The 19,417-nt window shown below is 30.9% G+C and overlaps 2 protein-coding genes across 3 annotated transcripts in view; one reads left to right on the top strand and one right to left on the bottom strand.

Moving 5' to 3' along the window:
* Positions 1-19,417, bottom strand: part of nmdyn-D7 (nucleoside diphosphate kinase homolog 7) — a 46,549-nt gene that overhangs the window by 12,883 nt on the left and 14,249 nt on the right. The gene's annotated exons all lie outside the window — the stretch shown is intronic.
* LOC143196018 (RYamide neuropeptides) overlaps positions 4,752-19,417 on the top strand; it is a 45,655-nt gene continuing 30,989 nt past the window's right edge. For both annotated transcript variants that reach the window (XM_076403599.1, XM_076403598.1), the window contains exon 1: positions 4,752-4,848. The gene's annotated coding sequence lies outside the window, so the exon portion shown is untranslated. The remainder of the gene's footprint in view (positions 4,849-19,417) is intronic.

The raw sequence follows: 19,417 nt of genomic DNA, 5'->3' as shown, positions 1-19,417 counted from the left end.
AAGCTGAATCGACAGATGTCTTTCTATCAAAAGTTGGCATGAAATAAAATCATTTAGAACCAGTTATCGTATTTTTGAATATACGTAAGAAATTGTATGGAATCCATTTCCGTTCTCAATACCAATTAGGAGAATGGACCAATTGCTTCATTTCTTTTAACTTAACATAAACTCAATAGCATCGCAATGATAGGCACTGTAACTAATTGAAACATCATAAGTGAAAGTTCAATTTCATTTCGCTCTTCACTTTACTCTGCAGATCTTAACTGCATCGTGTTATATGCTACATAAATCATGAACTGAGTAGAAACACTCACAAAATAAATCAACCAACGAGTGATATTAATCGAGGAATTTTTTGTCGATTGAGAAGCGAAGGTTAAAGAACAATCGAGAAAATAATTCGCACTAATTGAAAATTCACCGAAACACCATTGACATAAAAGGCCAGTTTATCATTGCAGTCGTACTCCATTCTTATAAATAAATAAAAAATATATCCAACTAATGTTATTGCTTAGTATTTTTAAAATTTTGAGGAACTGTAAACTGAAATAATTGGAAATGTAAAATAATGAAAATGTATTGGATGAGAAATAAAAAAGTTGATGAAGACATGAAGATGCAGAAGGTGTCAATTTATTTAAACGCCGTGAAGTACATAACGATTTTATCATTACGGACTAATTACGGATATAAAAGATAATTAATTAAAATATTCAGAAAATTTTAATTGCTATTATAATCAATATCAACATATGATACGGAGTTTGTAGAAAGTAACAATAATTATTTTTGCGAAATGGGCACAACATTGAGGAGATAAATATTACTAAATCGTAACTTATAAACAGAGAAATAAATTAATGTCAATAACACGAATATAGTGAAATAATTGCATAACTACATATGTATAAATAAAATATAACAGCATATAAATTTAAGTTGTTCCAAAGAGAAAATGCACTGCATGCACCAGTATGACACTGATAATCTGGCATTGGCATTGGTTTTGTTTCTATTCTAAGTAAACAAAATGGTAGATGCTGTTTTTGATTTAAGATTTTCAATATGCTCTTCTCAGGTGAGATAGTAGCCTATCCTATATTCAAATTGTTACCCAGAATGAGTGGGTGATGTCTTCAACAGTTTCAGATTTCATTAATCACCAAAAAAATCTCAGAAATATAAAGCGAATGAAATCCAAAATAAATATTTTAGAGTACAAAAGCCCATTAAAAAGAACATAGTCGTTTTACAGTAGTTAGGTAATAATGTCACTTTTATGTTATTATATTTATTATCTTCTTATTGTTATCTCTTATCTTTTTATATCTTCCAATCATCAAGTGTCACTTTAGCGGCGATACCAAGTTAAATCGACAGATATCCTTCTATCAAAAGCTTGCATGAAATAAAAACATTTAGAACCAGTTATTATATTTTTGAATATACGTAAAAAATTTTATGGAATCCATTTCTGTTCTAAATACCAATGAGAAGAATGGACCAAACCAAATAATCATAGTCAAATAATAGTGATAATCCAAAAGTATCAGACATAGCAGTTCAGATTGATGCAGCATGGCTACTCTAACACGGTTTTATCACATACAAACTAACATTATTCATTCGACACGGCCTCACTATATTCTCAAAAAGTTGAGGAAAAGTAGTAGAACATTATGGAAAATATTCTTATTAATATATATTGTAATAATTTTTCTCAATATATGCTTTTTTTAATGGGAAAAATGGTCAGAATACATGCAATTTAATTAATCAATATTGTAAGAATAGAAATGCAACTTTTTCTTACTCGATGCACACTTTCATTCATTGAAATATTGAGAGCAGATGACGGGTTGATTAACTTGATTATTCACCAGTTCGTGATAAACGTAAATTCGTGTTTTATTTCACCTTAAAAACTTGATAGAAACCAAAAAACTTGGTAACAATCTTATAAGCAGTAGGACTTTCTGGAAAATATAATACTTCATTGATTAAATTTATTTGCAACTGAGTTCATCCACTTCGTATTCCCTCATTCATTCAACCTTGCGATGCCGTACCTGCTACAGTCGCAAGGGGTTTGCAAATCTCAGTTATACTATATGTATGGTTTTACATTTTTGCGGCATATACAGTTGTAGTCCCTGTCTTAATGATATCTATTGCGGGCTTTGTGGCGCAGTGGTAAAGGCGATAGGACGGTCCTCCAACTGTTGCGATAGCCGTGGGTTCGAATCCTGCTGAGGCATGGTCGTAAATTTATGTTTGTGATTGTTTAAAATTTGTGATTGTTCTAGGCAAGAGTGTAAAAACCGACAAGGAAAATGATCCCAGTCACGCCAGTAAACAGGCTGGGTAAGATCGGATGTCTTCTAGGATGATTTCTAAGTTGGTCACTCGCCAGTCGGTAGGATTAATGCTGAGGACCGTGGTTCCGAGCCCAGTCTAGATAAACCCATAGTTGGTAAAAGGAAACTTTAAAATATATTTTAAAAAATGACATCTATTCCTCATATTCTTCATGATCTAAGTTGCCTTTCGTAATTCCTACTACTTCAATTTCCACAGATATTATTTTCTAGAATAAATTTATTAATATACAAAATACCTTGATATCATCAACACTATCACCACGAAAACTGGTTTCAAAATTAAAATGATTCAATTACAGACCATAAGAACAACATTTGAGATTTACTTTGCACCTTTAATTGAAAAAGTAATGCTGCGAAAACTGAACTACTTTGCAAATACCTATTAAAGGTGTTGGTTAAAATATGTAAGAATTAAGATTTTTAATATAGTTAACAAATGATGATCTGATTCACATAACAAGCTTAAAACTAATAAAAAATTAGTGATGGATTATTAAACAAAAAAAAAACAATTGTTAAACATGTGAAAATAACACAAAGTTTCTCACACCAGATATTTCCTAATTCCAGATATCTGAAAATGACTATTTTGAATATACTCAAAGGACTTAGTGACGGTAGATAAATTTTAACACTAAAATTTTGAATTAACATAATAAACTTTCAAAATTAACTTAGAGGTAGACGTTTGTTAGAAAACAATCTACAAAAAAATCTATTATCACGAATATATGAATATTTTTTTATTAATTATATCTTACATTAGATGTGCTTAGTACAATTTTAATTTACAAATTAATACTACTGTTCTGTAGTCATTAATACACAAGCAGCGCGAATACTGAATAACACATCAGTATGTATTAATAAAACTAATCTACATAAGCTAAAATTAAGAATACACTTATACACTAAACAAGTTCTTGTACTTATGCTTGCTTTAATCTTCTGATTTCTTGCGTGTTGTCCAGTAGTTGTATTGCATCGACGTTGCTGTAATTTAGCAACCTTATTTCATGATTTAAGGCAAAATCTTAGATCACTTTTATATCCATTTGATTTCGAGGTAATTATGCAGCTCCTCGTTGATTACGTAGCGATAAGCATTGGTAATTAATCGTAGAACTTTGTTCTGGGTGCGTTGGATTACTAGTTGGTATGATGTTTTGGTGCAACCACATATTTGCACCTCATAGATCCAAATTAGCTTTTGGGACTGATTAGACCAATCTCTTTGATTTTAGGTCAAGTTGAGAGTAACTTCTGACTAACCAGTACAGTTGCTTGACTGTGAGTTTAATTAATCTGCTCTGCTTTTTGTCTAACTTTATCTTTCCAATTTAATCTACCATCGATATGTACTCCTAGGTATTTAGCTGATTCAATTTATATAAATAGGTTTTTGTCATATCGCCGCAACGAAAAATTACCACTGACAGATTTGAAGGATTATGCTCTATTTTCCAGTCTCTAGTCCATTTGTAGATTTTGTTGACCGCTACTTATACTTAGCCTTAGACACAGATACATTTTTTGCCATGATAACTATATTGTCGGCAAATGTGCAAAAGTACTGTTTCTTTTGTTGTTGGGAAATTAGCAGTATAGAGCAAGATACCACTCTGTGAAACTGTAGCCGAAATAGGTTTAAGTGTTGAGAAGGCTGCTTCACGCGAGTCTCTAAATTTTCTTTTGGAGATATAATTCCAGCAGTCGACAGTAATTTGTCATACTCGGTCAAAAGCTTGTAAGACGTCCAGGAATATTGCAGGTCAGTATATTTTTCTTCGAATACCTTTTTCAATAACCGCTGTTACTCTGTGCACTTGGTCTATTGTGAAGTGATGATTTTGAAATCCAAACTCGAAATTTGGTATTTCCATAAATGGTTTAATACGTTTTAAGAGTAGTTTCTCAAATAATTTTGATATCGCGGGTAGAAGCGGATTGTTCTGCGGATTGGTCAGGTTTTTTAAGCATAATTAGTCAAGGCTTTCAAATATATATGAATATGATTAATATTTTGTTTCTTTTAATAATGATTTTTGCCTATTTCTTATACATGTGATGAAATCGCACTAAGAGGTTGAGGAGGACCGGCTTTTTTTCGATTTGTCCGCCATAAAACGGAAATCGTGTAAAATGTTATTGCATTATTATGAGTGTGAACATAAACCATTAATCTTAGGAATAGTATAATGTGGGGAACAAACCAGGAGACGGGGGAGATTGGTGGGGGCTGGTCATAATTGAATCGAACGTAACCGCCCCCCTACAACCCCGTACAGGGCCGCCCATACGCGATCCAAAATCCGCGTGATGCGTCGTCCGCAAGCAGATATAAAACGACGCCTGGCGTCCCGACGCTCTCTGTTTTAGTGTCCGCTACCAAGAGGGTACACCAGCCGCGTCAGCGAAGATTCTTCGATTTGAAATCGTGCTACAACGCTGCCAGGTAAGTTTTTCCTATTTACTGAATCTTTTTATAGCGCATACAAGACCATTAGTAAATAATATAATGAGAAATAAACTGCCTAAAATATATCATTAAGTACTTACGTTACCTCATATTACATAATTATACAAAAAAATATTTTTTTTCTTAGATATTAAATTGCAACTAAATGGCTAAAAAAAATTATTTACGCGTACCAGGTCCTTTTTATATTTTTTGTTTTCTCATTTTTTCGTAAACATAATATAATTCAAATTAGTAAAATTGAAATAAAATGTAATATACAGATCCGTTTTTTTAATGTTAAAAAATTAAGTTTTATTCATATTAGGTGAATTATTGGAAAAATGTGAGAGTAATAAGGTTAATGAATTGGTAAATGAGGGAATTATTTGGAAAAAAATAATTATTATACTACCCGATGAAGTACTGCATAATTAATATAATTTTCTGTAAAACTTGTGGTGTTACAGTGTTGATGTTATAATGAATATATTAATCAACTTCGCATTATATCTGTTATTGTTAGCAACACTTTTACATTGAAGTTGGCTTAGCTCAACTCCGTACTTGGTCTTACTTTACTTACTGTTTCCTTCAAATATTCCAGTTACCAAGAGCAATAGTTCTAAAAAGAGATATTAATTATTATTTTCCCTAATTTTTGGTTTAAAAGAACATTTATATTTTGGTTAACTATATAATTAATAAAAAAAAAATTAGTGCGAACACTTCTGTATTTTTAACCGACGTCGAAAAAGAAGGAGGTTATATGTTCAGCTGTATATATTTTTATAGTGTATGTGATTTCTCCGTTAATTGTGGGCCGATTTTCAAAATTCCTTTTTTATTCGAAAGAGTGCACTTACGTGGTGGTCCCATTGGAATAAAATCAGGATATGTTGGGGGGAAGGGGGAAATAGAAAAAAATTTTGCTGAACCCAAACAATACGAAAATAACCATATAATTTTATGACATATACAAAAAATTAAATTACCAACAAATCTAAATTAATATAACTGTTTGGGTTCGGTACCGGCTTCAAAGTGATCACTTGGTAGTAGTTAAAATAATATTGTAAACAGCTCAGCTTTTATATTTTTTGAAACATCATCTTTTGAGCATTTATTCGTCCCAACCTACCAAAGCATATTTTTGTGATATTTTCAAATTATGATAAATACTGAAAAACAAAAGGAACCATAATGGTCTTCACGATTATTTCTCGTGAAGTTGCGTATCGTCATCGATAATAAGACGGTACTTGCAAAGTGTCTACTTCTCAACCAAAGTATTATTGTTGCTATATCTGTTCTGGTTTTGAATTCTGCTAATTTCATATTTTTCATACTATTCTTTAAGATCTTAATTCATGATTTTTTATGTGGATATTTCATCGAAATAATTTCAAAATTGTTCCTAAGTTCACATTTATATGACATTAACCCTTGCTTAGTCTCATAAAATAAAAGTTAGTAGCAGTTTTCAGTGTTTTTACTATTGAATGCACTTCTATAAATAACTACAGAAGATCACACGGTTTGGTTCTCTTGACTCTGCGTCCTAGTTCAGTGTTATCCAAGAGTTGCATAACGGTGTTAACATGGCAGTGGAGTCTTTCGTCATATCTTGTTGTGAATCCCTTAATTTTCTCTATGACACTTCGAAACCGAAGTGTCAGTGTAAGTAACTGTTCCTATGGTATTTGGATATATTCACAATGCTTGTTAGAGCTTTATTCTGAAATATTTGTATTATGTTGATATTATGTCTCAGAATATTCCCATAACTGAAATCCATAGGCTCATACGGATTTTAGTATCTGCTGTTGAACAGCGCCTTATTATATACGAATCCAAAAAATTCGAGTTCTTTTCTATTTGATATGCTCCATCCTCCAATTTGCGTTAAGATTCATCCCAAGGTTAATGTATTACTTGGGTGTTGCAGTTTTCTGGTTACTTCTTCATTATGATCTTCAATAATAAACATCGCAGTCTTTTCTATTTGTAGTATGCCAGGTAAATAGACTAACTGAAGAACAGAACCAAACAACGCTGCCTTACGATATCTCCTTTTAATGCAAAAAACTACAATTTTTGTTAATTTGACACATTGATTGTTAACAAATTTTGTTAAATTGTTTTAAAGTAAAAATATATTGACACATATTACAACATTTTTGAAATAATAGATAAATAAAATATATGTCAATTTATATAAATAATTATTTATTACAGATATTTAAGAAAGGTTATTTTTACGTAAACTTTTAATAGGTAATAAATAATGGTCTTACTCTCTATGACTATTTTTTTATATTTATTGTTTCACTTAATGCATTGTTATATTTTGAATTATCAATATATTTTATGCAGTTAAAGCAGCCATACGTTTGTGACATAATAATGAAATCAATAATAACATTATGAAGACATTATTAAAAAATTGTGAAAGCGGGTTTGGTCACATGGTATACATGCACAGACATTAATAATTTCTGTCTCAACACTGTCTCAAACACTAAAGTTCGCTAATCTTTTTTAATTAGGTAATATTATTGTATAAAAATATACTTTTCAGTGGTGCTTTTTGTCAAAGTTGATACATTAAATATTTTTATAAAAAAAAACGTTTATTACTGAAGTTGAAGGTAGAAAAAATATCAAATTATTTATTCTATTAGACAAGTGTTCAATTAATTCGAATTAGGTAGTTAGTTTTTAATTTTTCTTCATAATTCCTTCTTTAATAGGTTATATGCATAAGTAAAAATATAAAGCATACAAAAAGTAAAATAAACATAAAAATTATATAATAAATAACAATGGATATTCAAATTCATCAAAAATCTTAAAAGACTACAAATCTAAAGAAATCTAAATCTATTAGACTTACAAATAGTCTGAAAAATATGCTTATGGAAGAGAGGGTGGATGATCGTCTTATCTTCGAATATTGTTCATCTATTTACGGTTGACATTTTCGCATACATTGCTTTTTCACAACTGAAGATCTAATTTATTATTAGGTTCTTGAATGTATTCTGATCATGTTTCCACTTTAAAAAGACATTTATTGAGAAAAATTGGTACAATATCTATTAATACAATTAAATATTATCCATCATTTTAAATTTTTCCCAATTTTCTACCAATATGGCGATACCATTAACATGTCAATGATGTGGATTATTTATCTATTATCACATTTTTCCAGCATTGTGAAATCGTGCGCCAATCAATCGATCTGTACAAGTGGTAATCAGAAGCTGCTATGACTGGTGAATAGACAGCAGTGTAATAGAATATTCTATTCGAGTTGCAACAGCGTATTCCTCGCAAGTTTTGCAACCTATAGACGAGCATTGTCATGTATAAAGGTGACTTTGAGTCTGTCATTCACTATTGCTGGAATTTTTCGTAATACCTCGTTCAATTTGTTAAACTGACGTCAACAGACATCAGCAGTAACAGTTTCATTTCGTTCTAGCAACTCATAATACTTGCTGAATCCACCTTACACACTTATAACCATGGATTATAAGTTAACCACTTTATGGCCATGGATTTCATATGAGTATCGACGTCGGTGGCACTCCTGTACTAACCTATGGCATTTTGCGCTTGAAATTGTCATATTAGACCAACTTATTTTGGACAGTCACACTAAGCTATAGAAAATTCTACGTTTTTGCCTGACAAGCTATGAAACCGCGATGTTGAGATGATTCGATTTGGCATTTTCAGTTAATTCGCGCACTAGCGATTTTCTTTTCGTCCAATAAATCTTGCATTAATTTATTGTCATTACAATTCACTACTTTTACATCGTTGAAACTAAAATTGACAATTATGTATGATGGAATCTGATGGAGTTTAACGGAGCAAAAGTGTTTCATGGGTTTCAAATGTAATTTCTTGAAATAGACAAAAACAATATAAAAAAAAGAAAATTTAATTGAATTGAGCTTCAAATGTACGATTAGTCGTCTGAATATACTTAAAAAAACAATGATACTAAAGGGAAAGCTGTTATTTTAACATTCTTCGCTCTTATATTGTTAACATTTATTTATAAGAAGCAACTTTTATTTATCCAGATTTTTCACAGTGCTGGAATAATCAAAAGTATCAATATAAAACTTAAAAATACTGCTTAATACTATTCAAAACCTTAATAGCTCCGCTTTTCATTGCTTTCATTTTTACTTTTAAGTGCTACCAGGCCGCAAAAAATTTCTTATCGACAGTAGCTATATTGCTAACAGAAACAACGAGGAAGAACAAGTTTTAGCTTAGTGTATTTAAATACAGAGAATAGGTGTCAAATAACTTGGTAAAACAAATTAATTTAATTGTGCGAAAAACTAAAAAATAGAACCTAAAAAAATAGACAGTGAAGCGAACAATATCTAGCCAAGTATTATGCAGGTTTAAGAGCTCAGAGCATATATTCCATCGCCATCGATATAAAAATGGCTAAATTCAAACAAATTACTAGTTTTTCCAACCTTCTTTCTGTCATATCAGCACCGCATCCGAACTACGTTAGTTCTAGGTCGTACTCATCTTGGCAGTAATACGGATGGATAAAATATTTTACTTTCGAAGCTACTGACACGTGATCAGTTAAATACTCCTCTCTTCTTGTCAGATTTTGGATATATTCATTACAACAACCTTCTTGCAATGAAATTCGCTTCTTCGATTTTCATCTACACATTACATATTAATTGCTTATTTGACTTATTAAATCAACTTTAATCAAATCTAGAAAAATCATGTTATCGTAACCATCACCAATATTTAGATTTGATATTTCCATATTCCATATAAAATCCAATTCCATAACTATCATATAATTTTCGTCATTTGCCTCATAACTTCATCAGTGACTTATTATGGTTAGTTTCCTGTTGATACTTACGTTGATGTGATAACATTATGGTGTAAATTATTCGCATTTCTACTCTTTCGTAAATTTACTTAAATTGTGTTGGTAGTTTCATTTATTTATATGACCTTTTCCACCGTAAGTTCAGAGAGTTTTTTACATTTTACCCTATTTTTCTATTAAAATAACGTTTCTTGCAAATGTGGTTGTTGAAATATAGTCAGACATTCATAACGCAATAAAAAACGTATGTGTTTTTGCTATTCAAAATTAGAAAAAACTTACAAATTATAACAAGTTCTTTACATCGTATGTATATCAGAAATACACCTAATATATTATTTAAAGATGACGTATATTATCTTAAATACCTGTTTAGTGGAACAAAAGTATTCTAAAAACTAAATTTCAAGGAAAGAATAAACAATTATATATAGTTATTAAAAATCAGTTAAACTAATCGAAATGTATTTAATAGAAAAAATTGTATAGCAATTATTAAAAGTTTAATGAACGTATAAATATCAAAAATAGTTATAATCGTTAGCTCTTCTTTATAATAATCGCCGAATTATTATTTTAAATGATACCGGTCTAGCGTCACAATTCAAGGTTAATAATACTTTATTTATTCAAACTAAAATAGTTGGGTAAAAAGTCAATAAACAAATCTTTGTGCATGATAAATAATATTAGTAGATTTTACAAAAATAATCTTTATATGAAGAAGTAATATAATTATTATGACTCTTATGGGGCACAAGTCCGGCGACCATTGACGCAATTTCCACAGAGTGGCAATAATGGAACGACTATTTTCAATAAATATTGTCACTGTTTCTACTCGTTGTTGTGGCGTATATTTATCCACGATAAAATTTGGACGTCTACACAACACAATGGTTAAAGCGAAACTAAGCTAAAGATCACACAATCAAGATGGCACGCAATCAAAATGGTAGCGGGTCTTTTGCCCCACCATTTATATTCGTAAACATATTTTATTGAAATTTAAATAAAATCTGCACTAATATTGTTGTAAAAGTATAATAAAATGATGAAAAGAAGAACTTAGAGTAAGTTATTACAGTAAACTTAAATGAAACTCTTCAAATATTTACGAGGGCAATATGATAAGTATCTCACCAAGACTAGAAATAGAGTTAGTTGTTTAAAGAAATAACATAAATTTTTATAAATATTGTACTGTTTGTATAGTTTTATTTGTCAGTAGTTTTAGAATAACAAATAGAGAAATTTTTGTGAAACTCATTAAGAAAATATCAATAAACAAAAAATACCCATTGTTAAAAATGAAAACAAAGCAGATATTTCTTAACTCTGTTATAGATGGCGTTGATTGCTAGTTCAGAGTTCCAAGGGTTCTATTGAACAAGCCAGGTTTCTATCGAACAAGCCAAGAATTTTGATATCGGACATTACCAAGCGATTGGATTTCAGTGATTTTCTTTATTTTCTTGTGTATGTGCTGTCATTCCATCGGAAGGTCAGCAACTTCAAATTAAATCATTCGTACCAGTGCTGAAGCCATGTCCAGTGCCTCATAAATCTGGGAGAGTACATAAAATATATGACAAGGCATAGCTCATGCTGGATTTTGCTCAATATGAGCTTGAAATTCATGAAGGAAACAGTTATGATTAATGCTAGTGAGGTAAAGTTTTTCCCAATTATAACACAGTTGGAGAATATTCGTTCCTTAACATAAAAATTGTGATATCCTTACTGCTGATACTACTGTTTCCGAACGCATCTGTCGAGCGAAAATTTGAGACGTTAACCGTCCGGCCAATGACCGGGCACCCAGGTATCCATTTCAATCCGCAGGTAAAATATATTAACTTCTCCTTAAAATTTTTTATGGCCGTCTGGATCCTCAAAATTGAAGTAATTTGATACCCATTTTTCGTCAAATTTTTTAACAATCAATTAACTTATAAAAGTTATTAACTATCAAACTTTTGCCGCCCGTTCAATATCCAGGTACCCGGGTACCCACTAAGATTAAGGTATATGAACGACGGCTTTATACACACTTCAGAGACTGCTTATTAAACTATTTAGTTAATTTGACTTTTAAATTGATAATAGACAATATAGTTTGTAATTTTTTTTATTTCAACAATAATTAAACAATAATTCTTATTATAAACAATAACAAAAATAGTAAGTAAGAAATACATAACTCCATTTTATTTTATTTTATTTTATTAATCGTTTTCTATTCTTTTACTATTTATTTATTTACATTATTTTATTTATTATGATACAGTGCCATATAAATATTGAAGTACATTAAATTATTTTCGGTGTCATAATACAGTGTTCGTCACAAATAGGGTTCTCACATGCCGAACATATTTTTCTAGTTTTGCGACTTTTTTTAAATTCACTTTGGAGACATTCATAGCATACACCAGTAATCTTTTTCCTCCCAGTTGAATCGAGCTGCGTCTGAGGTGTCAATGATACAGATGATATTCGCTGATGCGCATTCGGATTGATAGCTCGACCAAGAAGTGATTCAATCGCCACTTTCGTTGAGAAATGCCTCACAATTTGTGCATTATTCGAACGACTTTCAAAAAAAAAATTTTTAAATGCTAGAGGCCACCTTTGAGTTGACCTTTTTGTAGCATATCTACCAAGCATTTTATCCATCGTGTCTACTCCAGCTTTAGACCAGTTATAAAACTCAATAATTTCGTTTTTTTTTGCACTATCATTATCTCAAGCTTCATGATGCATTGATGATAGCATAATTATTACCTTTTCTTGCACACAACTACATAAAGTAACTTTTTCATGAAAGCCAAACACAGTGGATAATTCTTCTCGCATTTTTGATACAGCCATTGCTGATGGAATGTATGCTTTATTTTTCTTCAAGGTGCCAACAATTATCAAGTTCCAAGATAGTAAAAATTTTGCCAGTGGAAGAGTAGTGAAGGAATTATCCATTGTAATGTTTCTACCGGATCCTCTATACGGTACCACCAAGTCTTTGACAACTCTTTCATCAACGTTTTTCTCACGACCATCTTTCGATTTTCCAGGGTAAAGCTGTTCAGTAAGTGGATACGAATTTTGAGCATCATATATCCACCATATTTTAATTCCATATTTAGCTGGCTTTGACGGAATATACTGAGTGAATCTAGTTTGACCGCGGTATGGATAAAGTTGCTCATCAATTATCAGGTATTCTGTTGGTTTATAATGTTTTGCTAAATTACTATTCAACATTGTCCAAATGTCTCGTATTGGAGCAGCGTTTCTTTCTTTTCGTACGACATGAGAAGGGGAAAGGGATATCTCAGGTACCTAAACATCGATTGGCTTAGTATTCCGCTATTATTATTTCTATGAGGACTATAAACTATGTTCCTATAGCTTTTCATATGCCACGTAGCCAGTTTACACAGAAAAAAAAATTTACTCAGTACACTAATGACTTGCACATCTGCCACGCTATAGGTGCATTCATACATATATGAAATGAAACAAAAATGTAATAAAGCATAATTTGTTTATAGTTATAGTTCAATGTTCACTGCTATTTTGAATAGAAGATAAGTCTAAGTCTGTATAAGACTATAGATATAAGTATTATACAAAGTGATGTGAGGAGAGATTTTTTCAATTATTTTATTATATTTTAACTCGTACTACAATATGTTTTGGTTTCATTATAAATAAAAATACACTTGTTACAATATTTAAGTAGTAAAATATATAACATTCTTAATAATATTAGGTAAAATTAATTATATAATGATAATAATTTATTACTGTTATTACGAAATATTTATCCCTTTACCTTAATTAATTTCTACTAGTCTAGTAGTAGAGGAATTTCATTTGTGGATGAATCACGATATAAAGACTCTTTGAAGTACTAAGCAGAACTTTTGAATAACCTTGAGAGGTGTTTAAGACTTTCAGTAATCTTTTAATATCGTTTTAAAGCATTCGGATAACAAAATGATTTGCTATCATTTCGCATTTTGTTATGACAGCTGCGACAGTTGTGCTCTAAGTCCTTTTAACAGGTCTTGAATCGTATGTGATGCACAGTCGACAATTGTTACCATGATGGCTTTCATTGAATACCTCTGAACATTATTATTTATTATTCGAAATCTTAAGTTATCCCTTAACCCATAAGTCGCATTCATTATCGAGACTTAAGAATAAAAATATTGTCTCCAATTTTTTCACCCATTCAAAAATATTCTGGTCCAAATTTCTAAATAACTCGCCGTATCTAAAAAAGCAACAGTAACTAAATGACGTAAATTTTAAAACTGAATATTGACATTCGCGTTATTCGTGGATTCACTACATTACTAGCACACAGCAATCTGAGTGCTTAATTTTAATCAAGAGATGATATTTATATTCTTCGGAAAAATGCATGGAATTTTTAATTTTAATGATGAAGAATGACGCTTGACAAAGTTATAGAACAACCTGGTATATATTAGAAATTAAAATTTAAATAAATAAATATTTATTATCTTTCATCTTTTCCAATCAGATATAGAATTTTCTAGACGTTGTATTATATAACCACCATCTAATTATTGAACAAAATTACGGAACACAAGATGTGCTTAAGTATAACCTATCATCTACCGAGATAACACAATATTAAATGTTTGCCTTTGAACGTATATTAATAAAAAGAAGGTCCAATATGCAAGCATACAATTTTTCGCGTAAAGTTTAATCACAAACACAGTCGCCCAGATAATTTATAAAGCTCCTATTTTCAAATTCATATAAATAATTAAAGATGGACTACTATAGCATCGAATAGCTTATTAACAATTATTAATTGGATAATATTTTTTTTATTAATTACATCTTACATTAGATATGCTTAGTACAATCTTACAAATTAATATATCACTACTGTTCTATTGTACTTGCATTAACACACAAGCAAGGCGAGTACGGGATTAATACATCAATATGGATTTCTCAAATTAAAAGAAAATTAATCTACTTAAGCTAAACATAAGAATACACTTATACACTCGACGAGTTCGCGTTGCTTGTAACTTCTGTTTCCCCGCGTGTTGTTCAGTAGTATTGCTTCCACATCGCTGTGATTTAGCAACCTTATTTCTTGTTATAAGGTGAGATCTTGATTATCCATTTGATTTCGAGATCATCGTGCGGCTCTTCGTTGGTTATGTAGCGATAAGCATTGGTAATTAATGATAGAACTTTGTTTTGGGTGCGTGGGATTACTAGTTGGTTTGATGTTTTAGTGCAACCGCATATTTGCATCCCATAGATTCAAATTGACTTTATAATTGACTGATGAACCAACCTCTTTGATTCTAGGTCAAGTTGAGAGTATCTTCCGACTAACTAGTACAGTTGCTTGACTTTTAGTTAAAACAGCTCTGCTTTTGGTCTAACATGATGTTTCCATTTTAACCTACCATCGAGATATATTCCGAGGTATTTAGCTGATTCTGCTTGAGGAATCGGGCCTCTGTCAAGAAATATAATTAGCTTTTTGTCATTTGGCTGCAACGCTAAATTAACATAGACACATTTGGGGCTATTAAGGCGTTTTTTCCAGTCTCTGGTCCATTTTTAGATCCTGTTGACCACTACTTGTACTTTTTCTACAGCCTTAAACAGATATACATTTTTTGCCATGATAACTGTGTCGTGGGCAAATATTCCAAATATTGTTTCTTTTGTTGTTGGGATATTAGCAGTATAGAGCAGATACAGGAGTGGTCTCAAGACACTACCCTGTGAAACTCCAGCCGAAATAGGTTTAAATATTGAGAATACCCCTTCATGCGAGACTCTATATGATTTCGGAAGTCGATAGTAATTCCGCTGTAACAATTTGCTAATTTTGTAGAATAATTCCAATTACCTAGTTAAAAGCTCGTGGGACGTCTAGGAATATTGCAGGGCATTATTTTTTTTCTACGAATGTCTTTTCAACAACCGTTGTTACTCTTGTACACTTGATTGATTGTCAAGTAGTGATTTCGAAATCCAAACTGGAAATCTAATATTTTTTAATCGGGGCGGGATGATTAATAATGAACTACAAAATGAGTAAATAATTTGAAAAGGGTGGTCGAACATTTTAATGGCATTTTATTATAAATGTATGGAGACATTTTTTAATATATGCATTGTAGCATATTTTTGGCCTCTTTGTAATGATGAGGATTGATCCCGATATCTACCGCTCAAGTAATTTCTGGCAAACCAATATTGTTCCTCAAGATTATTATCGATTATGACTGGAAATACCGACAATGATTCTTGGCCCGTCGATGCTCTCACAATCTGTTTATCTTAACGGTTTATATATGTATACTTATGTATACTTTCTTATAATAAACATGCATCACATTTATAATATACATACACAGCTAGTTACTTCCAAAAAATTTATCCTTCGACACCACGAAGGAAGGTGATTTCTAGATTTTTATTTTTAACTCTCAACTTGTAATCTCAAATTAATATTGAATCTATTCAAGTAACAATCGACCTGACAATTTGTCATTTCATAGGCCATGAAACTTATCCAGTTTATTTCCTGTTTAAACTAAGACTGCCTTTTTTATACTCGGAATTAGCTGCAGACGATTAATTTACAACTAAAATGGAACCTATAACAAAATCACCTTAAATTCCTTGTTGTTCATCGTATACATTGAATTGCATCATTAATAGCTACATTAATCCATAGTTTGTACCCGGGGAGAGTGTCTACTTCTCAATCAACATGCTGTTGTTGGTGCAGCAGGAATTCTTCACTAAATCTAGCCGCAGTTAACAATCGAGTACAGCTGTCTTGGTTCCTATTTTTCAGATTGCTTTCTATAATATTGATTCATATCTTTTTCAAAAAATCTATTTCGCCACAGTGGTATGTAACGAATTCGTTCACCTTTCATTCCTATAAAGACCAATCCAAATCTTTGTAATGTGCCTCTCTGAACTTATTCCCCAACTGTTTGCTATCTTTTTTTTTTAATACAGTAGGTATAATTATCGCTTTCTTCCATGTTGACAATACTCTTCCTAATCGCCAAATTGAAGTCGCGGAAATAATGCTTTCTTTCGTCACTTGGTCCATTCCAGCAGTCTTGTCAAATTTTAATGTTGACTCATCATCAGGAAATTAAGTTTCTAGAATGGCAATTCCTGACGAAGACTTTAAACCCTATGATCGGTCAGAATTGTAGAGCTGCATCAAGAACTCCATTCACTCTTGGAGATGCTCTTATCGATGTACCTTTTAGCTATTCTAATTTATTGCTGGAATGCAAAAGTCTTTCTAGCGAAAATATTTTAGCTTAGCTCAAGAAATTATGCGAAACATTTGTCTTTAAGAGGATACTATAAAAATAATGGTACTTATATTAACTTGTTAAACTGTAGTATTAAACTTGTATTGCAGAAAGCTAAGTCGATTAATAAATTAGAATTAAATGCATGAAAAAGAAATCAGCTTTGTTTTAATTGCATTTTATTGAACTAAATGAATACCTTACAATTTTTTGAAAATTATAAATACACTTAAATTAATCCATTTTTAATCAAAGTATTGTATAATATGATAAAAGTGATTGATTGATATATAACTCTAGGAGATCTATACAATGCGCACTAATCTGCAACAAAAGTTAGTGATAGTTGGGAGAACTAAATAAAAATATTGCAAACAAGCCTACTTACTACATTCTTAACTCATTACATATCAGTACTTCCAACATTGGCTGCAGGGGATGATTATGTAAACATTTGCTAAGAATGAAGACGTAGTTCAGCTTTAGATTTAATTTTTAAGGCTGAAAATACGACAGAATATTAAGACGCGAGAGACGATTATCCTTATATCAAATAAAAATACTATATTTGTATAATAATACATATTTTGTAGTATTTTCATATTATATACTTTAGTATTGCAAAACAAATATTTTATATATACCAATATTTAGTGCATCCGCTGTTATTTTTATTAATTTTAATTAACATGCCGAGATATTTAACTTTTAAAAGTTACAGAAATTTTGGATCCAGATGATTGCAGCCTTCGTTTTAGCTGAATAATCTCAAAACTCATTCCATCCCCATGCAATTATTCATTTTGATTCTTAATTTTATTTATAAAAAAAGACCTCCGAGAAAAGGTTTAACAACTTAGCTCAAAAAATTATAGTGAAAAACGAATGTCTATTTTGAAGTCATAATAGTCAACTAATTATAACTTTTAAATGAAAAAATATCAGAGTATACTGATGGATCAATTAATGTTGGATTGGTGAACAATTAATCCGTGTTACTATTGTAAAAATACATTTTTGTTGTTAAGTTTAATTATTAGAAACATAAGTGCACTACACTAAGCATTAATACAAAATAAATTATTAGTTATTATAACTTTTTGATGAAAAAACTGAGTGTTAAACAAAAAGCAAAATTTTTTTAAGCATCAATTTTTTTATTATTGCACACATTACTCTAACATTAACAGCGTGGTTTATTTCACCGCATATTCAATATGTAATAATTACCCAACAATATATAAGTTAAGAAAAAAGCCATGGCAAGTCTTAGCAGACTAAAACAATATTAATACCCTCCCTTTGAACATACGTTAATAAAAATAAAATCCAATATGCAAGCGGGTAATCTCACGCGTAAACTTTATCCATAACTCTTTTACGCTCCTATCTGGTAGCAGATCCATTACCATAAACTAAATAAGCTCGCCACATAAAAAATATGATTTCATTCAGATCCTTGTGCCGGGTAGACCCCACTCCCGTATCCTGTATGGAAGTCAACTAACTGAAAATTTAACAAATAGGCAAAAAAATAACAATACCCCCGCTAGGATCGGGACAATTTCTTTCTACCTGTTGCTCTGGATGATAGTAGGATTTAGGAGGGTTTACGAGGAATAATACCAGAGATTTTTTAAAAGAAGGACAGTATGTAATTTAATCCAATTTATATGCGGCGATTGTTCATTTAATAAATTGAATATCATGGACAGAATAAGACTTTTAGTTAGAGAAAGTTAGCCTGTCTTTAGATAATACAAACAAACTTGATGTTGTACCCACTCGAGAGCATGCAACGTATAATTGTCCGTGTGAAAAACATGGTGTGCTCTAATGTAAACCACAGACATTATTAGGCCTGACCAAGTGATAATAATTGATGTTATCGAACCGGATATCGAATAAATGATAGAATTATTAAAATGACTATTAAAAAGCAGAGGTTTATGATAGAAAAGTGAAAATTTAGGGTTGTATTTATTTTTTAATGCCACATAATAAAAAAATTTAAAAAAGTTTTGGTGGACCCCCTTTTCACTTAAGGGTTTGAAAAATAGATAGTAGCCGATTCTCAGACCTACTGAATGTGCATAAAAAAATTTCATAATAATCGGCCAAGCCGTTTCGGAGGAGTATGGGAACATGAGTAATGAACAGGAAATTGTGACATGAGAATTTTATATATAAGATAATTCATACTATATATTATAAAATTAAGTATAAAATTAAAAAAATCCTATTACCATCTACACCCGAAATTTACATATTTTAGTTTAGGATTAGTTCTAACTCATAACTATTT

The sequence above is a fragment of the Rhynchophorus ferrugineus genome, unplaced genomic scaffold (genome assembly GCF_030347505.1).
Source record: "Rhynchophorus ferrugineus isolate W39M unplaced genomic scaffold, kcgeb_rfMv2 rfM4, whole genome shotgun sequence".
Classification (NCBI taxonomy): Eukaryota; Metazoa; Arthropoda; class Insecta; order Coleoptera; family Curculionidae; genus Rhynchophorus; species Rhynchophorus ferrugineus.
This window is presented reverse-complemented; position numbering and strand designations above follow the sequence as displayed.